General features: G+C 44.4%; 1 protein-coding gene across 3 annotated transcripts in view; it reads right to left on the reverse strand.

Annotated features, from left to right (window-relative positions):
- The window catches only part of TMEM132B (transmembrane protein 132B), a 371,275-nt gene that overhangs the window by 195,466 nt on the left and 153,881 nt on the right, over window positions 1-21,928 (reverse strand). The window lies entirely within an intron of this gene.

The raw sequence follows: 21,928 nt of genomic DNA on the forward strand, positions 1-21,928 counted from the left end.
CCTGGATCCAGTAGGGTCAATCCTCGGTGATACAGGCAGAGCAAAGTAAGAGCACAGGCTGGATTTGTGGGCTCTGGCACATGCCCCACTCCAATCACTGTGCTTGGGATCCAGCCACACATCCCTTCAGTACCCTGGGAGATGAGCTGTCTGAACCTATAAGGATGCTCTTGGCTCTTTGCCCATGGTAGTGGGTTCCATGGTGGCCCCCAAAGATATGTCACCTAGAACCTATAAATGCTACTTTATTTGGAAAAAGTAATTAAGATACGGATCACAAAAAAAAAAAAAAAAAAAAAAGATACGGATCACAAGATGAGATCATCCCAGATGAGACTGGGCCCTAAATCGAATGACAAGTGTCCTTGTAAGAGACAGGATAGGAGAAGACGACACAGAGACACACAGAAGGGAAGACCATGTGAAGACAGATGAAAATGCTGGACTTGGGTAGCAACAAGCCAAGCAACGATGACAAGAGTTGTGGCCACCAGCACAACGTGAGAGAGAGGCATGAACAGGGAGCCCCCAGAAGGAACCAGCCCTCCACACACCATGATGCTTTGATTTTGGACTCAAGCCTCCAGAACAGGGAGACAAGCTTTTATGGCAGCCCAGAGGAATGAATGAATGTACTTGTCCTCAGCTCCATATTTCTGTACCACAGCATTCTCTCCTAAACCGAAGATAGTCTTCAGTCAGAAAGACAGGAACCAACTAGGAGTTCAAAGGCTATGCCTCTTATGTGGCATTATAAGAAAAAAAGCCGTTATGACTCAAAACCCGAAATTCCACGTGCCTCCCCCTGAACTGGTGCACCCAGGAGCCAGAAACACTCACTGAACATGGTGAATAGTATCTCGGTGGTCACGTGTACAGTGACCTCCTCACTGCAGCCCACCTCCCCTTCATAATGGGCTCTGCTCACTGGCAAAGCCATCCTCCATCTGTTCTCTCAAGTAACTGGTAAAGGCACTGTATTAGTTTTCAATTGCTGCTGTAATAAAAGACTACAAATTTAGTGCCGTAAGACAACATGAGTGTCTTAACCATTTTCGAGGCCAGAAACCCAGAACAGCCTAAAATCAAGATGTCAGTGGGGCTGCCTTCCTTCTAAATAGAAATTCAAACCAGTCTTCCTTGCTTCATTGTCCCTGCTTTTTCTGTGAGACCACATAGCTTCCTGGAAAGAGGGGCAAGCTAATAAAGGTATCCACAGGTTAACCACAATGTCTCATCAGCCTTCTGGCCACAACACCAACATCCCTCCCAGCTGGGCCACCCATCACTCCGTACTCACTGTGGCCATCTCTGCCAGATCTGAAATGCTTTCTCCCCTTCTATCCTCATACCCTCATTTATCCATCCTTTACCAGCCAAGATCAAGTGACATCACCTCTTTTCCAGTGTCCCTAAACACCCACATTTCAGAACATTCCTGAAACACCCACTGCATCAAGCTTTGACCCACCATCCATCTGTATTTGTGTACTGCATCCCCAAAATAATTTTAAGATCTTCACGGGTGAACACCCCATCCAAGACTTCTTGGTAACTTCTATAACACTTGCTGGGTGAGTGCCCAATGAATGGTTATTGATTGAAACCCACAGCAAGGAGCCAGAGTTACTGGCACATGCCGAGGAGGTACTCCTTAGAGTTCAGAGGCTCTGCCTCTTATGTGGCATTATAATCTGAAAAGCCCTTGTGTCTCGAGACAGGTCCCTGAGGGGCCTGTCCATCCCAGTGAGGGTCCTGTGAAAACATCCACCACACCCCATGAGATACACCAGGGTCTGCACAAGTGAAAAAGAATGATAATAACAAGAATAAAAATTCAAGCTACGTGCCAGGCCCTGATACACACACATATAAATCTGATGTTGCTCACAACAGTGCTCTGAAGGAGGCGTTTCATTCTTTGCATTTTACAGAAGGGAAACTGACCACACACATGAGTTGTGATCTCACTCTGTCCCCAAGGCCCCCTTAGCAAAGGCCACCCTACCCAACCTCAGCTCCACCTCCATTGTTCTCTCCCAGTTTAACCCAATGTGTGAATTCTCCTAACCTCTGACCTGGGCTTCCTCCCAGGGTCCCCCTTTGGTTCAGCTGCTCCCCAACCTTCAGGATAAGCTGATCTCCTGGATCAGCCTACCTGTGAGAAACCCCCAGGGGCGGCTCCCATCAGTCTGAAGTAGACACGCCCTCAAGGAGCGCACTCACATGTTCCCACCTGCGCACCTGCACGGGTGCATTCCTTCAGTGTGCACAGCCAGCCCAGAGGGCGTGAGTGCCCAGCAGCACTTTGGACCGCAGGCTGCTGGCCCCATCCAGAGCGCTTAACACTCTTGGCTCTGGATATGGCCCATGGTCTGCATTTTAACAGCCTCCCCCAAGGGATTCGGCCTCCAGATCCCCTCAGAGTGCACTCAGAGAAACCTGGAAAGAGGTGCGCGGTGCGTCGGGAAGTGGGTCACTCTGCTTATTCTCCCCTCCCCACAGCAGAACAGGCATTTATTTTACATGAATTTTGCTTCCAGAGCATTCTGATGGCTGCAAGTTAGGCACAGGTGTGCCCGTGGGTGTCAGCTCAGCTTGCTGGAGGCTGTGCCAGTGCAATCCCATGATCCCTGCATGGACCACTCGGCTTCCCCGATGCTGACAGATGCCCTGAAGCAGCCTCAGCTCTCAGAGAGAGGAGGGGTTAAATTTGCCCTGTTTGGGTGTTTCACCCCTGCAGGGGACTCCCTGTAGACTCATTGCAGAACCTTCAGGAGGGGGATGGTCCCATTTGAGGGAGGGAGGGAGACAGGGGAGGGGAGGGGAGGGGAGGGGAGGGGAGGGGAGGGGAGGAAGGAAGGAAGGAAGGAAGGAAGGAAGGAAGGAAGGAAGGAAGGAAGGAAGGAAGGAAGGAAAAGAGCTAAACAGGGACAGGTCAGATAGCCCCATCAAGTAGCTGCTGAAAGAAGGATGTGTGCCTCCTAGCCAAATGTCTGCAGCTGCTCCCAAAGAGAGGAACCCAAGAGCCTCACAGAAGGAGGCACCTGCTCCCCCCGCCCCCCGCCATCAAGCTTCCCCTGTCCATGGGTGTTGTGGGCGTCCTGTGCCATGCCACATTCTCTTGCTTTATCCTGGGTACTATCTGTATTATTACTTACTTCATATTTTCTTTTAAATCTGCTCCCTGGGTTTACATAAATTTATCTGGGGAAGAAGAAATAGATCTGCACTTTAAATGAAAAAAGCAATATCACTTTCCATAAAGATAAGAAATCCCTAAAATAAGTACAATAAAAACAAAACAATGTTATTAAATTCTAGCCAGACATGGCTGCGTGCCAAAGGCTCCTGGCCTGGGGCGTGGGCTCGCATTGTTCAAGATGAAAACAAACTCAGAGACAAGCATCAGAGGATGCAAGAGGCTTCGGGCATCAGGCACAGTCAAGACTGTCTCCTTGATGTTACCAGGACAGAGGAGGATGCAGAAGTAATCTCCTCTCACTAGGTAATTCAACATTATCGACAGCACTGTATCTGGTACCTGAACACCTCACCCTCATCTCAGGTATCACCTGAAAGGAGTTCTCCCCTGCACCAGGGTTTCCCAAAGTGCGAGGTATGGGCTGATGTAAGGTGGGCCCTAATCTGAATATAGAGGCAAAAGTCATCCTAGAACCTAGAAAACTTTTGGAGGAAGTTCAGAACTCACGGAAACACAGAAGGTGATTTAATTTCTGTGCAGCTCTCACCAAAGTGAGTCGGCCACTTTCTCTGGACTCCCATCACGTTACTATGGAAACACAAAGCAGTGGCAAGGCCAACTTTGTAAGCAGGCGTGACAGAGTGTGATGCACGCTCCTTAAGGACAGCCACTGGCTGTACACAGTGAGCTGCTGCCTCTGCCACCCTGGGACACTAATTATGTAACAGTGCTGACATCCACCATCTTGAGTCCTGATTCAATTTCTTCATGTCAGTTGAGTTTCTTTCATAAGAAAAAGCAAAGAGGTATTCCTCTCCTCCATGATTAGCTATAATTAACTCCAAAAATATTTGTCCCTTACCAATGCAATGGTCTTTCTATAGTCACCCTGGGAGCCACTAAAAGACAGAATGGCACTGGATTTTGAGAGCTAATAATGCCACCAGGCATGGACACTTCTTTTCCCATGAAAACTCAGTCCTGACTCCTGAGTCTTTGAGTGACTGTTGCATATTTAAATGAGCCCATCCTGAGAAGAAATGTGTGGGAAATATCAGAAAGGGAGACAGAACGTAAAGACTGCTAACTCTGGGAAACGAACTAGGGGTGGTAGAAGGGGAGGAGGGCGGGGGGTGGGAGTGAATGGGTGACGGGCACTGGGTGTTATTCTGTATGTTAGTAAATTGAACACCAATAAAAAAAATAAAAATAAAAAAATAAAAAAAAAAAAATGAGCCCATCCACTGTGATCACAGGTTAGATTTGGAATCTGAGATTGAGTCTCTTACAGAAAGCCACAATGAGCTGGATTATTCATATGCACAAACACACATAGAAGTGGCTTTTTTTTTCTTGTATCTTAGCTCAAATATTATAGTACATTGTGTGCTATCTACTTGCAGTCCAATTCCTGACACAATTTCCATAATAGCAAAATTTACATACAGATGGCAAATAAATAAAACCTTCCTGCCGCTTAGTCTGCGGTTCTTATGGTCAGCAAATCCTATTAGGGGCTTTATTAACCTGCTCAGAGATGGAAATGTTATATCTGATCTTATGGATTTCAGCTGTGGAATCCAGCCCTGCTACAAAATGAAATTTAACTCTCAACATTTTTCTGCAACATGAAACCACCAAAATTGAGTTGTTTTTCTGTATGCAGCATTAGAAATATCCCCTCTTCCCATTTCTCATTCAGGCCACAGTCTCTTTTTTTTCTCTCCATTCTCTTTAAAGGCACATAATTGCAATTAACTAGTGACCACCAAAGGGTACAAGACTGCCAAGCAGTGGAGAGTAAAGTGGAGACTTTAACTAGACATTCAGGAAGAAAGAGAAGTGTGTGGGGTTGGGGTTGGGGGGGGAGGGGGAGTCTGGAATGGAAGGTGCATTTGGAAGGCTTGGCTGAAACCCCAGAGAAGCCCCGAAGGAGGTCTCCTTCTACTTGTCTGCCTATTTCAAGTTGAACCCCAACAGGAAATATCTAGAACTCAAGGGACTGGCTAACTGCTGGTTAAAACAGCCACCTTCTATATCTGAACAAGTAAAGTAATGTGTTTGTGGGGGGGCTGAGTGAGGTCTGTGCATCTCTGCAAAGTCTCCTGAGAGTCTGAAGAACACTGGAGAAGTGCCTGTGTCCCGGGAGAAGTTAAGTGGAAAAACCATCCCAGATGTACAAAATATGAGGCTCAGGGAGAGGACTTCAGTAAGAAGATGTTGGTAAAACCCCTCCCTTTGCACTGACAATATTCTGCAAATCCAAAGTCCAGAGTAAGATTGTTGGGGATCGTACATCTGCCAACCAGTGGCCCCAATAAATCAATTCATTCCAAGAATAAACATCTATGCTCCCAGAAGCCTCACACCAAAAATGAAACAAAGGACTCATGGAGGAAAGGACACGGACTAGGGAAGGCAAGAAAGCTATGATGACCAGCTGACTGTATTCAGAGCTATCCCACTCCTGTCCATCACAGAGCACTGCATGCGTGTGCCGGGGCTGCCGTAATAAAGTGCCACACACTGGGGAGCTCAGACAACACAAGTTCATCTTCTCATAGCCCTGAAGGCTGGAGGTCCAAGACCAAGGGGACTGCAGGGTTGGTTTCTTCTCTCTGCCTGCGACTGCCACCTTGCTGAGTCCTTACATGGTTTTCTTCCTCCATGTGTGTCTGTGTCCTCAGCTCCTCTTCCTAGAGAGACACCAGTCGTACGGGATTAGGGCCCACTCAAATGACCTTGTTCTATCTCATTAAAGACCCTGTCTGGGGTGGAAGGAGTGCAGCTAAGAATTCAACATATGGATCGGGGAGGGCGGGGAGACACAATTCAGCCCATGACAGGCATTAACCCACATGAATTACCTGCTGCATCCAGGGTGTTTCAAGGCCTGTTTGTTCCCCACCTCCTGTGTTCCAGCAACAAGCACAGGCACAGGTCTTAGCACAGGAGACACATGTCCCTGCCTGCATGGAGCTGGCTTCATAGGTGGGGGAAGCAGACAATAAATGAGTGAATGCACACACAGCTTTGTCACTTTCAGGTGGTGACGAGTGCCATGAAGAACACAGCAGGCTAAGAGAACCATGGCTGGTGCAGAGGAACACTTAGGGCTGGCCGGGAACACCTCTCTGAAACGGAGTATTCAGGTAGGAAGTGAAATGGTGAAGAGGGGCCAGCCTGCTCACCATGGAGGAGCAGGAAGAACAAAGCCAGTGCCTGAGATGGGAGTGAACTCTGTGGTTTCGAGGAACCAGTCAAGATGTATGCAGTTGGAACGAGGTGAGCGAAGAGGCGCGTGGTGGGAGACGAGGAAAGGCAGACCTGCGCCTAGCAACACCCAGCTGGGCATTCTTCTCTTGCGCCCTACTCCCTTAGAGCACAATTAATTGTTGCACATTTGCAACAACAGGTGTGCCTTTGACCTCCATCTGTCTTACTCTTAACACAACCAGAATTTCAAGTACTGTGCATAAAGTATCCCTAACCGTGATCCTAACCAATGCAAAATGGACATCTTCATTTCTACTTCCCTCTGGAGAAACATTTCCAAACACTGATCCTGACATCCCAACTCCAAGGGCAGGCAGAAAGCTCCTTGGGCTAAACTCAAAAGGGCACAAGTACTGGGAAAGATTTTGATTTCCCATTCAGAGGGAAATGGATTTATTAAGTAGCAAGTGCAACTATGTTGCCGTAAGTGAGGAAAAATCATTACTTGGGACCCTGGAGGTAACAGGCAACTTTTCTTATTCTGGATTTCAAATTTAATTCAACTCAAGGGACACTTCATGAGCTCTAACAGGCTAACAGTCTTGGCTGGAGACACAGACTGCCAAATCAGCATTCCAAGTGCCAAGAAGCTCATAATCAAAGAGACTGACACAAATTCAGTTAATTGTAATGTGTTGGGTTAAACGATGGACTAGAAGTTTGAATAAAATACTCCAAGCACAAAGAGGCATGAGTACTCAACTTCTTGAGAAACGCTCTATAGGTTTAGAACACCTGGATCCAAAGAAATGCAATTAAAAATTTTATCTAACCTTATCATTATGGATGAGAGGTTACACCATTACACAATTCCTGATCTTCCTCCTGATCTTATGAAATCTATCTAAAGGACAGTGAGTGATAGTCAATCTTAACATAATGGAGGTAGAGATGTAGTTTTCTTTTAATGGAACCAACAGAGAGCAGCACCTGAGGGTGCAGTCCACTAAGCATCAGAGTCCTGGTTTCAGCTCAGGTTGTAATCTCAGGGTGATGAGAAGAAGCCCCACGTCAGGCTCTGTGTTCTCTCTGCCCCTCCCTCTGCTCACTCTTTCCCTCCTTCCCTCTCTCTCTCTCTCTCTAAAATAGAAATAAATCTTTTTTAAAAAATAAAGGAGCCAACAGAGAGATGAATAGGACACTGCACTTTTATTGGAAATCCGATGAAATCGGCACCAAACAATACCCCACCAATCAGAATGAAAAGATCATGAAGTGGAGCTTGAGTCCTAATTAGTACTGCCCTTCTGAATTTCTCTAAAATTATTTACTGCCCAAGTCATTGGCAGACAGCTACAAAATGCTGAAAGAGCAAATTAAACCAGCGCCACATTAATTGCATGGAGCAGACCTACTGTGCACGTAATTTTTTTTAACTAAAATTCTCTACCACTCTAGTAAAAAGTTAGGGGAACTCCCCAGGTCCCCAGTTTACTCCCCACCCTGCCCTCCTCTTCCCAGCCAGATTCTGGGTATGATGCTGGAAGATATTACCTTCCCTGTATCCCTCAAAGGGTATGTGGCTAGCAATACCCATCCTCTATGTCTTCCTTATCAAGAAACCCAATTTGGGGTGAGGGGACTGGCAATATGCCCAGTTAAAGACCTATAATTCCCTACTCGTGCTGGATGGGCCTGATCATGAGCATGATTCTGACCACTGAGCATTAGTCAAAAGATGCTGGCTGATGCCTCTGGGAAGGCTCCTTAAAGAGAGGCAGATTCAGGCTCACTTGATTTCTCCCCCTTCTTCCTTCCTTTTCTGTGAAATGTACATGTGATGACAACTGTAGCAGCCATCTTGTTGTAATGAGGTCAAGAGAATCATACAATCTTTAATGGCCTGACAGCCTTGATCCACTGATACCTACACCTAGGCATGTTCTTGCCTTTCCCCAAATCCATCCCTGTCTTGAGGGTGAAGATGCTGTTCTTTTGGGGTTTCTTCATGAAGCTGACCTGAATCCCTAACTAATACACCTTACAGATCACTTGCTCTCTATGATATCATGACTTAGAATAAGAAATATATTATTGGGGGGGGATATAGATTTGGTATTTGTCCCATTTCTGGCACAGAAATGCCAAACCCTCCTTAAACCCTTGGAATTTCCCAAATGGTGAGAGTGATAAAGGTATCTTGAGGGACCCCTGGGTGGCTCAGTGGCTGAGCAACTGCCTTTGGCTCAGGGCATGATCACAGGGTCCTGGGATCGAGTGCCGTATCGGGCGCCCCACGAGGAGCCTGCTTCTCTCTCTGCCTGTGTCTCTGCCTCTCTCTGTGTCTCTCAGGAATAAATAAATATTTTTTTTAAAAAAAGGTATCTTGATAATTCATAACAAGCCCCTTTCAAACATACCTGAGCTTATGTTAATGAGGTAACTTTTGGAAAACATCTAAGGATGGGAGCTAGTTACTAGGAGAAACAACATGTAATTAGAAGACTGGAACCTTCAGGACCAACCTCATCCTTCAGGGGGCAGAGAAAAGCTAGAGATGGAGTTCAATCACCAATGGCCAAAGATTTCATCAATTGTGCCTGTGTAATGAAGTCTCCATAAAAACCCAAAAGGATGGGGTTTGGAGAGCTTCCAGGATACTGAACCAGAATGCAGTTACTTGTCACCGCACCAGGCCCCAAACTCCATGAGGACGGAAGCTCCTTTGTTCAAGACTTTGTCCTATGTATCTCTTCCTCTGGCTGTTGATTCATATCCTTTAACATCCTCTGCAATAAACCAGTAATCTAGTGAGTAAACTGATCTCCTGAATTCTGTGAGCCACTCTAGCAAATCAGCCAAACCCATGAAGAAGACTGTGGGAACCTATGGTTTGTAGCCAATTGGTAAGAAATATAGGTGACCACCTGGACTCACAAATGACGTCTGATGTGGGGAGGGGCAGTCTTGTGGGACCAAGTCCTTAGCCTGTAGGATCTGACTAACACTCTCTCTGGGTGGAGAGCATCAGAATTGAGTTGAATTGTAGGACACCAACTGGTGTGGGAGGGTTCCTTGTTGGTGGTGGTAGAGAACTCCCCCTACCCCAACACACATACACTCATTGGAATGAAATTCAGAATTTTTACCTGATTTTGGAGCAGTAGTGGGGAGCGAAGGGGACAAGAAAGTGTGGACCCTTACAAGCCAAGGAGCCAATCAGCTCCAGCAAATTTCTTAGTGTGGGAAAAACCCCATGCATTGTAACTGGAGTCAGAATTGCACCCCCAAAACCCTTCAATCTGACTTTTATCCACATGAATCCACTGAACACCTTAAAGTCACCAGTGGCCTCCACATTTATTTTTTTTTAAAGGATTTTATTTATTTATTCATGAGAGATACAGAGAGAGACACACACACACACACAGGCAGAGGGATAAGCAGGCCCCATGCCGGGAGCCCGACGTGGGACTTAATCCCAAGACCCTGAGATCACACCCCGAGCTGAAGGGAGATGCTCAACCACTGAGCCACCCAGGCGTCCCTGGCCTCCACATTTAAAATGCAAAGGATCATTTTCATTTCTTGCCCAACCTCCTCGCAGCATTCAACTCTGTTGGCTCAGTCTTCTTTACTGTCACTTCTCTTGGATTGTGTTGATGTCATGTTCCCCTGGTTTTCTTGCTCCTTCTCTGGTGGTTCTTCTGAATACTCACCTTTGTCACTTCTGCTCATGATTTTTTCTCATAAAATCTCATCCTTCCCAAGTCTTCAATTATTATGATCAAAATGCCAGAGACACCTAAATTTGTGTCTCCAGGAAAAACATCACATTTGAGCTACAGACCCACATATCTAACTGGCCTTCCCACTTTTCCATCTAAATGCCATATAGGCACCTCAAACTCAAATGTCCCAAACTGAAGCAATGATCCTACTCTGTACCAATAGGGTCCAGCTAGGAAAAAAGAAGCAACTCTTTATAACTTAACAGAGAGAGATTAATACAGAGAACTGGTTATATAGGACAGAAAAGTAAGAACCCACCAGGGAATGTGAAGCAACCCATGCCTTAGCAACAAAAAGAAGTAACTCAACCCCTTATGCTATAATTATAGCTAAAATCCCAGGACCATGGCCATCACTGGAGGCTAAAATCCTAGCAGGGTCATTTGGAGGAGAGCATGTGTCCCACAGAAGGTGAAGCCACAGAGGAAAAGCAGCCTCTGCCACAGTCATATCAGAAAGAACAAAAGGAATATAATTACCCTGGTTTCTCTACCCCTGCCCACCCTGCAGTTTCTCACTACTGCCTCCACTGGGCAAAGCCATTCAATAACAGGAAATCATAATTCCATGGAAATGTGAATCAACAAATGATAAATTGGAAGTTTGAGGAGGAATGAGATGTTTATAGAGTCACAGTAACTTCCCACAAAATCCTTCTTAATTACAAAGAGCAAAACAGTATATTCGCAGTGGAAAACACTGGCAGATACCACCTTAATCAGGCGAAAAAAGTGAGCATCACCAGCAACGGAGCAAATTAAGATCAAGCACCGCCTAACAGGATGCAGCGAGAACACAGCATCATTATCTGTGGCATTCATGCAAAAGATGCATAACCTGAATCTGATCATGAGAAAACATCAGACAAACCCAAACTGAGAGACATTCTACAAAATCACTTGAATCTTAAAGGTGTCAAAATACAGCATATATCAATACAATATATATGATACAGCACAAAGGAAGAGGAGAATGACACAACATTGCTCCAAAGTAACTATATTTTACACAGAGTAATAAAACGTCAATTCCAATTAGATCATGATAAGGTTAAAGATGCATATTAAATCCCTATAACAACCACTTAAAATGCAAAGAGATATAGCTAAAAGAAAAACCCCAACAGATTAATTAAAATGGAAAAATAACATACATTTGATTAACACAAGGGAAATCAAGAAAGAACGAGACAAGGGCAAAAATAAGATGAGACAAATAAAAACCAAATGGCAAAACAGCAGACCTAAGCCCAACCCTATCAGTGATTACATTAAATATAAATAGGCTACACTTACTTCTGGTAATGACTGAGGAAGATCTCAGCCACCTGGAGACAGCAGCTGCCATCCCCAGGTATAACATAAAATGCAGCTACCTGAAGGCACTAGAGAAAGAATAGAAATAGGCAGATTGTGTTGGGGAGCACACACTTAGACAAGAAGGACAGCTCTAAGAAAGGACTGACCTATTTTTGCTGCATTTAGCCTGAAAGATAATGCAGTCACCCTGTGGGAGGCAGGGGAAGCACCACCCATAAAAGGGATGCAGGAGGGTTTCCTGGGTGGCTCAGTGGTTTAGTGCCTGCCTTCGGCCCAGGGTGTGATCTTGGAGTCCTAGGATCGAGTCCTACATCAGGCTCCCTGTATGGAGCCTGCTTCTCCCTCTGCCTCTCTGTGTCTCTCATGAATAAACAAATAGAATCTTTTACAAAAAAAAAAGGGGGATTCAGGAGGGGTTTTTTTTTTTGCAAGGTGGTGGTTGTGCTGAGGAGCAGGAGGAGCCCAGAAATGAGTCCAGAGTAGCTGAGGCAGCTAAAGGAATCATGAAAAAGCAAGAGCAGGAGAGGGCATGCCCAAATTACACCTGCAAATAACTCTGGCTAAACCCTGTAAAGTGTAGGTGCAGATCAGCCTCAAAGTAGCTCAACTAAAGACAAAAGATCTATGCTAAGCCTGGAGTTGTGACCCAAGAGATTTTCAGTAATTGTAGTAATTGTCTGCTGAGACAAAAGAGCATTCAGTGGAGAATAACAAAATCCAGAGTCTCCATAACATAACATTCATAATTTCCAAAATACAACACAGAATTGCTCAAAATATAAAGATTTTAAAAAATAAGTATCATTCAAGAGTGAAAAGACAATCAACTGAGATCAACCCTGGTATCACCTAGATGTTAGAATGACCAGAAAAGGATTTTGAAACTGATTTATAACTATCCTCAGTGATGTAAAAGAAAACATACTCTCAATGAATGAAAAGCCAGGAAATCTCAGCAGAGAAACAAAAATTATAATAAAAGAACAAAATTGAAAACCCAGAACTAAAGACTACAATATCTATAAATAAAATTCCACTGGATAAACTTAATAGGCAAATAGAGATGACAAAGGAAAGTTTCAGTGAACTTGAAGATAGGTCAGCAGAAGCTATCCAATGTTAAAAGAGCAAGAATAAAAACAGGAAAAAAATGAAAATTGCCACAGAGAACTATTACACAATAGCAAATTATCTCAATGATGTCCTACAATTGACATGCAGAGGAGCAAGAAAATGAGACAGAAAAAAGTTTTAACACATAATGGCTTGAAAAGTTCACAAAAGTAGAAGATATAAATGTACAAATTCAAGTACACTACAAACCCAAGGCTAGATAAACATGATAAAGCCATGCTCCTGCACATCATAGTCAAACTGTTGAAAGGCAAAGGCAACAAGCCAAGCAGCAAAAGAAAAACAACACATTACATACAGGTCAACAATTCCATTAAATGTCCATCATCTTACTAGCAACTATGGAGACCAAAAGAGAATGGAACAACATCTTTAAAGTGCTAAAAGAAAAGGGAAAAAAAAAACTTTCCAATCCAGAATTCCATAAATAGCAAAGAGACTCTTCTAGAATGAGGATAAAATGAAGACCTTTTCAGATAAAAGAAAATAAAGGGAATTCATTGCCAACAAATATGCACTCTAAAAATACTGCCAAGAGAAATCCTTCATGCTGCAGAAAAATGGAACCAAATGAAGATGGAGACCCCCAGAAAGGAATGAAGAGCATCAGAAATGGCAAAAGATGAATACAAAAACTTATTTTGGTTTTTTGCTTTTTCTTCTTAATTCCCTTTAATACATAAAACTACTTAAACAGAAATTATAATATTGTCTTCTAGGGATTTAAAAATGTCTCCATGACCACATAAAATAACTTTAGCATAAATGGGGTGGTTAAATGGACCTACTATCTACATTTTGCAGGAAGTGATAACTCAAAGTAGAATGTGAAAAGTTAAGTGTATATATTGCAATCCTTGAAGCAACCATTGAAAATATAATTCAAAAAATGCAGTTAAAAAGCCTGTAGAAAAGCTAAACTTATATTCTTTTTTTTTTAAGATTTTATTTATTTATTCATGAGAGACACAGAGAGAAAGGCAGAGACAGAGGCAGAGGGAGAAGCAGGCTCCCCATGGGGAGCCCGATGAGGGACTCTATCCCAGGACCCCGGGATCATGACCTGAGTCAAAGGCAGATGCTCAACCACGGAGCCAACCAGGTGTCCCAGTGTCTATGGATTTTTTTTAAAGATTTTATTTTATTTTATTTTTATTCATAGAGACAGACAGAGAGAGGCAGAGACACAGGCAGAGGGAGAAGCAGGCATCATACAGAGAGCCTGAGGTGGGACTCGATCCAGGGCCTCCAGGATCACGCCCTGGGCTGCAGGCGGCGCTAAACTGCTTCACCACCAGGGCTGCCCTAAATGTATATTCTTAAAAATATTCAAATCATCCGCAAAAAGGCACAAAAGGGAAGAACAGAAAAACAACAGAAGCAAACAGAAAACAAATAATAACATGGTGTCTCCATGTCTAATCACATCAGTAATTACATTAAATATTAATGGATTAATCTAACTAAAAGACCGACATTGTCAAAATAGACAAATTATAAGACACAAGTATATACTATCTACAAGAGACGCTTTAAGTATAAGGACAAAGATAGATGAATTTGGTAAGGCTACAGAATACAAACTCAGTACATAAAAGCCAGCTGTATTTGTACATACAAGCAGCGAAAAATTAGAGAAATGAAAATAAAATCAACAACTCTCTTTATATTTTTTATAAAAATATAATTAAAAACTAAAATGCTAAAGAATACAGTTAACAAAAAATGTGAAGCCTGTACACTAAAAAACTATGATTTCTGAACAAAATTAAAGATGTATATAAATGGAGAAAGAAGCCATGTTTGTATATTGAAAGATTCAATACTGTTAAGATGGCAATTCTCCATAAATTGATACATATGTGAATCACACGAATATTGAATCCTAGCTAATGATGTGCACAATGAACTACTTAGGGGAAAGTGAACGAATATCTGCACTTTATTTTCAAATGCCTCAAAAAATAAGATGGATTTCTGGATGGAAAGGTAAGTGATAAAGCAAGAATAGTAAAATATTAATGGTGGAATCTAAGTGGCAGGCTTAAAAATTTCAACTTTGTCCTATGTCTGAAATTTTTCATAATAAAATGCTGGAAAAATTATAATTATGAAATATTTCCAACATCTAAAAGACTATGGAGAATAATAAAATGAACAAATGAACACCCACATCTCCCACCAACATGATTAACAAATAAAACACAAAGATACTGCTGAAGTTCCCTGGATGCCTTCAGCCTACCTCCCCCGATGCTGGTGGTTATTATGCTCGTGCATGCTTTATGCCACTGACTACGTATGAATGCATTTATACATAACAAACAGAATTGTACTGCATGTTCTGAACTGTACCCTACTGTAGGTATGACCTGATAATTTGCTTTGTTCTTCCCCTTAGCCTTAGATTTTAGAGATGTATCCAACAATTGTGACATGAAATTATTGTATAAATATTTAGCTATCTATTTATCCATTCTCTCTGATGAATGTTTCAGCATCTCAAGATGTGACCTCTCTGAGCAGAGGATGGCAACAGGGCACTCAGATTCTGGGAATGGAAAGACCTGGATTCAAAGTCTACTTTCGTGGCTTCATGGCCTTGAGGAAGTCACATATCTTTCTGAGGCTCAGCAGGAAGAGAAGAGGGAGACTAGCTATCTTGTCCTTTCTCTCTTTGCACTGTCTAGTCTCTGGCCTATGCCTACCATTGGTCAAACAAAACCAGATGAGACAGACACTGCACACACACGCACACATGTATACACACACAAATACATACAGGCCCATGTATACACACACACAAGAAAACAATCATCCAATGATGTTTGGGCTGCCAGACTGGTAGTGATGTACCAGACACATCACTAGATGTAGAGGGAGCCATGCCCTGCAAACATTTCAATCAGGGAGATGGTGCTTAAGACTACCCTAAGCAGGGAAAGGAAAGAGGGTCATGAGTCTGGGAGCCACGGTGAGGCACGCTCAAGCACCAGGCACCTGCAGACAAACACTTAGCACAAAGGAGTGGCGACTGTTACTGCTACTCCACAATGCCCACAGGCAAGAGAACATCCTAAAGAGTGGGGGGCTCAGGGCCTGGGTTTCCTTGAGTGTATGATAGCCCTGAAGATAATATTCCAACCTCCTAGCATGATTTCCAGGATCAAAGTAATAAAACATCAAAGAATAGCTTGGCCCAAACTAAGCATTCACTTAATTTCTAGCCACCACAGAAATCTAGGTATACTCCAATTTTCCAAAATTGTGACCTGATATAAAGTCACAATTTCTGCACAAATCGAAATCCCCTCTCGTAGCTTAGAATCCTCAAGCCTCTGAAATTGACACCCGTTCCTACCATCCTCTGCCGGAACTCCCAGACTCCAGTGCACTTGAGAGGGAAAACGAGGCAGAGGTGGGGCTCAGCATTACGTACTAACTAATGGAACTGGGTTTGCTAAATGCAGTGGATTAACATTTGGAACTAGTTAAATGTGCTGTGCAAGTCATGGTTTGTTTGGGAAGTAATCACTGCCTTCCATTCTGAACTCTGCCGAAATCGTAGCTCTAAGCTCTAGACTTGATCTGGGCTTCAGAATTACAGATGTCAGGGCACCTGTATCTATGCTCAGTTTCCTCAAGGGAAATCTGACTTTTATTTGGAGAAAAAATTAATAAAGCTTGGATTTTTGGTGCCACCTGAGTAACATTCACCAAATAGGTTGCTATTTGTTTAAGTGTGAAGGTAAGCATTGAGATTATGAACATCCGAAATGGGAAACCACGAGGCAGGTATGGATTTTGAAGAAGGCAGGCCTGGGTTCTGTCACTTTAGGGCTATGTGACCTTCGGGCAAGTGACCTAGTGCTTCCCTGATCTCGAAGTCATGGAAACAGGTAGGTTCCAGAGCTGTCATGAGGATGATTCAAGACCACACACATAGAATGTGATGGGAAGTGTGGCACATGACAGGTGCTCATTAAGGAGATGTGGTGGGTATAGGGTCCCCCACAGTAGGTCCTATAGGAAGCCTCCAGAATCCACTTAGATGCTGCTGACAGTGGCACCAAGCATCACAGGCAGAATTGCTGCCAAGTGCCTTCCTATATTTACTCTTACACGGTCGTCCTGAAAGACAGGTGCTCTTACCAGTTTTATTATATGAGAGGAAGGCAAGGCTCAAAGAAGTGAAGTAACTTGTACAAGGTCACAGAGCCAGTAAGGAGGAGCTGAAATCTGACCACAAGCCTCACTAATTCTAACTACTTCAAAAACTTGTCTCTCAAGAGTGTCCCAGGAGCACTACACTCTTTGATCATACTGCCCTATCCACATACATCCTTCGGTTTTCCTTAAATAGTTAAAAGCTGCCCATCTTCTGCAGCCTCCTCCTCTAGGAAGCCTGCCCTGCTTAACTCTCATGGACTACACTGGTGTCCCTTCTCTGGCATCACTTCCTGACCATACCACTTCAAGGACTTACTCTATACCTTGTCTTTCTAGGTAATGAATGCTTCAAGTCAAAATGTCAGTCCCCTGAAAGCCTTCTAGACCCCCTGAGGGCATAGACAATCTTCCTTAATTTCAGAACCTCGCAGAAAAAGTCTAATGACTTCTTTGGCCATAACTGTTATTGGCTTACTTCTTTATAAACATTCAAATAAGAATGATCAGGAAGACCAAGACTCTGCTATAAGACTCATTTTTAATTGCTTTATTTAAAAATCACATTTGGGGCACCTGGCTGGCTCATGTCAGTAGAGCATGCGACTCCTGATCTTGGAGTCATGAGTTCGAGCCCCATAATGAACACAGAGCTTACTTTAAAAAATAAATGAACACAAAAATAAGTCTTTACAAAAACTGCCACATTCTAAGCAAGATTCATTGATGGACACTAAAATTTATGAAGAAAATACAATGGAAGGAAGGATATTTGCATAGTCTCAAAGTACCTTTCCAGATATTATTATTCCTAATTACAGGGAGGTGGGGAGGAGGGGAGGCAAATTTCCAGTGGAGAAATTGGAAAAACATCACTTCAGCTAAGTAACCAAAAGTCAGCATCACTGGGAATAAGACATAACAATTATCACACGCCTCCAATATGACACTCTGAGGACATGGCACTTTGTTGGCTTTTCTGCCAAATAGGCACATCCTCAACCTAATCACGAGAAAGTCTTAGACGATCCCAAACTGAAGAACACTCTCAAAAGTAACTGGCCAGTATGCTTCAAAAGTATCAGGTCATGAAAAAGGAAAAAAAAAAAGACTAAGGAGCAGAATTCAGCACACTAAGGAGATATGACACCTCTGTTTAACGTGGGATCCTGGACTGGATCCTGAAGCAGAAAAAGGACATTATGAGAACAACTAGAAGTTTTTAGTAATGCTGTAGATTGATTAATAATTTATACCAATGTTAACTTTCTGGTTTTGATATTCCTGCTGCAATTGTGTGTGATGTTAGCTTTAGGGGAAACGGCAGTTTTTGTAATTTTTCCCAAGTCTAAAATTATTCCAAAACAAAAGGTTTTAAAAATAAATGAAATTTAAATGCACTGCATTCTGTTTGCTTCCATCATGGCACTTAGCACGGGTTTCAATTATGTATGACTTTGCCCATTGCTTGTTTATGGTCTCCCTCCATTGAGAATGTGAACTTGAATTTGAACATGAGGGAGTGTGAACTCACTCAATACAGCACGTGCTCAACTCCTTTCTCAAAAGAGATCAGGCTGCATGTTCATGGCTGTCTGCAGGTGCAGGATACTTAGAACTTAGTACTATTTTGTTGTTGTTACTGTAATTTATTTTTAACATACCCTTTCATGCAAGCAAGTTATATTGGTTTCTATTCATGGTATCAAATGTTAGCTTTCCCTTTTAAACATATTTATGTACATTTTGTAAAAGTGACTTGATTTAAAGAAAAACAGTAAATAAAAAGCACAGGAAGGCACACGGATATGACTTGACTTACAAAGGGAGGACACAGTGGCATCTAACATGACAAAAAGAGCCCAAAGGTGGTGCGTGTATTACTGAAGTTCAGAACATACTGACATAGCCCATGTGTAATTAGAAATGATGAATCAGTTCTCATGTTATAGTCAAGAGGACTCTCTTACTAGAACTGGAGCCTCAGAGTGTCCCAACCTTCAATATTTATGAAACTCATATATTTGCACCATGAATTCATATAGTCCTGACAACTTAGACTCTTTTTCAAAGAACAATGCCTTCAAATTCATTCATTCATCCAACAAATGTTTACTAAGACTTACTATGTGCCAGGCACTGTGCTAGATGCCTTAAGACACATCCAAGGACACAAAAGTCTCTGCCTCACAGACTTCACATTCTAGCAGGAAGAGGTCAACCATTAATAATATCATGTCACTGACAAAAATACATGTTCAGAAATCAGAGCAAGGCAAGGGGTAATGGGACAGGAGTCCAGTGTTAATGGGGGGGGGGGGGGCGGGTGCTTTAGAACACTGGTGGCTACTACTGCTAGAGTAGGAGAATCGTAACAGATGAGCACAAGGAGATGACAGAGCCAGGCCATGCAGGGCCTGCAAGCCAGTGGAAGGACTCTTGGCTTTTGCTCAGAGACTTCAGGGGGCAAGGGAAGAGGTGGGGAGGCTCTTGTAGAGAGAGAACCCTGGCTTGTACCTGGGTAACAGCAATGGAGGAAGTTTGATTCTGGATATTTGAAAGGAAGAGCCCCAGGGTCTGCTGTCATTCATATGTTGGGTATCAGAGAATGAGAAAAGCCAATCACAGTCATTAGGTGCTTGGGCTGAGCAACCAGAATGATGAGGTTGCTACCAAATGAAACAGAAGAGGGTGCCTGGGTGGGTCAGTCAGTTAAGGGTCCGACTCTTGATTCTGGGTCAGGTCATGATCTCAGGGTTGTGAGATTGAGCCCACACTGGGGTCCATGCTGAGCAGGGAACCTGCTTAAGACTCTCTCCCTCTCTCTGCCCCCATCACCCTCTAAAAAAGAAAGAAGGGGAGGGAAGGAGGGAGAAAGAAGGAAGAAATGGAAGAACCTGTCTGAGCACAAAGTTGATCCATCATAATCACTTAGAGTATATAGTGTCCAGGTCTGTAGACAGGGAACGATGTCACAGAGAGATTAAGTAACTTACCCAAGGTCACACAGTCGGCATGTGGCAGAGGCAGGATTTGAACACTGGCAGAGTGGCTCCAGAGTCCATAATCTTAACCCCCAGGCTCCCCTGCTTATAAGAGGATGGGAGGTCGGCCCAAAAGGCTCTCTGTGCAAGCTGAGAGAGAGCTGTTTTTACAAATCAGGCATAAAGTTTTCCAGAATCTCTCTGAGCCTCAGGGACTTTATATTTGGAGTAGGGAAATTTCACAGTATTTCAAACTTTCCTGGAAGTCTAACAAAGATCTACCTGAGTCCAGCCTAGCATGGCCTGGACAGCAGCTCTCAACCCCTCCAAACACTTTACTACCCCTTTGCCGAAAGGCTTTTCAATGCATGGGTAGACTTAGATACTAATGTTTAACAGAAACTATTTCAATATTAGGGAATAATCAACTCAACTTTTGTTCAAACTGGCCCCAACACAATATGCAGTCTGAAATAGCAACGTGACACGTGAAAACACACACATCTGTCCCCTTTCCATACGTCTTCAGCTCTGAAATTAGATCTCAGCAAATCTCGTGCACATCCACGCTTTGATCCAGAGCTTCATCTGAGCCAGGATGAAATATGTCACATTTCATTCATAAAAGATATGATTAAAACAGACAATCAGTTATATTCGGAAATAACACATTTCCCTAGACCTAAAAACAGCGTTTCATTTTGAGAGACAGTAATATACAAATGGACAATTGCCAGACCAAATGTGATAATAAAACTCCGACCCACCACCTTGCAGCAATCAGGACAAAGAGCCAGACCACAGCCTCTGCAGTCGTCAGCCCAGAAAGGTCTGAATTTGGTGCATGACTGCCAGCGGCCCTTCTTATCGTCTCTGCTTCCAACTCAGGGCCAGGCAGGAAAAGCCGTCAGGTAAGATGCTCACTTCTGGTTAACCTGCCTTTGGTCTCCCTATGCCAGCACCCTCCCACCCACGCGGACCTGGTTTTCCACTATAAGCTCTCCCACTCCTGCCCACCCTTGAGTCTCTGCCAAACACAAGCAATGGTGATGGACTCCCCCTGGTAGCAAGCTCTGACTAGACAGCCGTTGTTTGTTCTCATTTGGGTGATCCACAATTTCAGTGCATTTTTCTCTGGCCATGAAATAACACATGATAAGGAGAAGTCCTACCTAGGAAAGCATTAAGAGAGGTAACTAGACGCTGACCCAGAAAGGTCGTAGAGATCAGTCCCCATCCAGACACGCAGAACAGTCCAGAGGAGGGGTTTCAAATGGGAGTTTCTGATCCCCGAATGCAAACCTGGGCCCCAAACCAGCGCTGCCCGCCGCGTGACCTCAGCAAGAAACCCCTAACCTTTCCAGGTTTGTTTCCACTTCCACAGAACGGATCTGAATGACACTTTGAAGAGTGTCTGTGATGGGTAACACGGAGCCTGGCACACCTGCATATAAAACCGGGAAGTGTGAGGGGCTTCTGGGCTCCGGACATGCCCCGGTCCTGACCTCGGGGCTGTGCGCGCCGCGACCCAGGGCTGGGAGCGCCGAGCCCGCACTGGGCGTGTGTCTACTTAACATGTCCTCTCCCCCTCCCCCCACCCCTGCTCATGCTCACGCTAAGAAAATAAACAAAGTCACATAAACAGATAATGTTCTCATTAAAACAAAACAAAAACAGCGCAGAGTCCATTCGCAGCATCGGCTGGCACCTCCGGCACCGAGACAGCCGCTACCAGGAGGCCCCGCGCCTGCCGAGCAGCGCCAGGCGCACTCACGCGGGCTGCGAACGGGGGCGGCGGCGACCCTGCCCGGGGGTCCGGGGGCCCGGGGGCCCGGGGGCCCGCGCCCTCTCCACACCGCGGATCACCGCCCTCGGGCGCAGCAGCCAGCCCTGCGTGCAGCACGGCGCCGCCGGGGGCCCGCGCGTGGCCAGGAGAAGGGGGCAGGTGCGAGGTGCCAGCGAGGGCCGGGGACAGCGGGCAGCTGGGCGGCAGCCAGGCCGGGGCGCCGGGGCTTCCAACGAGCCGAGAACCACCGTGGACGCTCGCCCTCGCTCTCGCGCACACCGGGGGCGCCAGGGCCGCCAGCACGCACGCGCGCACACGTATGCAG

This window comes from Canis lupus, chromosome 27 (genome assembly GCF_048164855.1).
Source record: "Canis lupus baileyi chromosome 27, mCanLup2.hap1, whole genome shotgun sequence".
In the NCBI taxonomy this organism is placed as follows: Eukaryota; Metazoa; Chordata; class Mammalia; order Carnivora; family Canidae; genus Canis; species Canis lupus.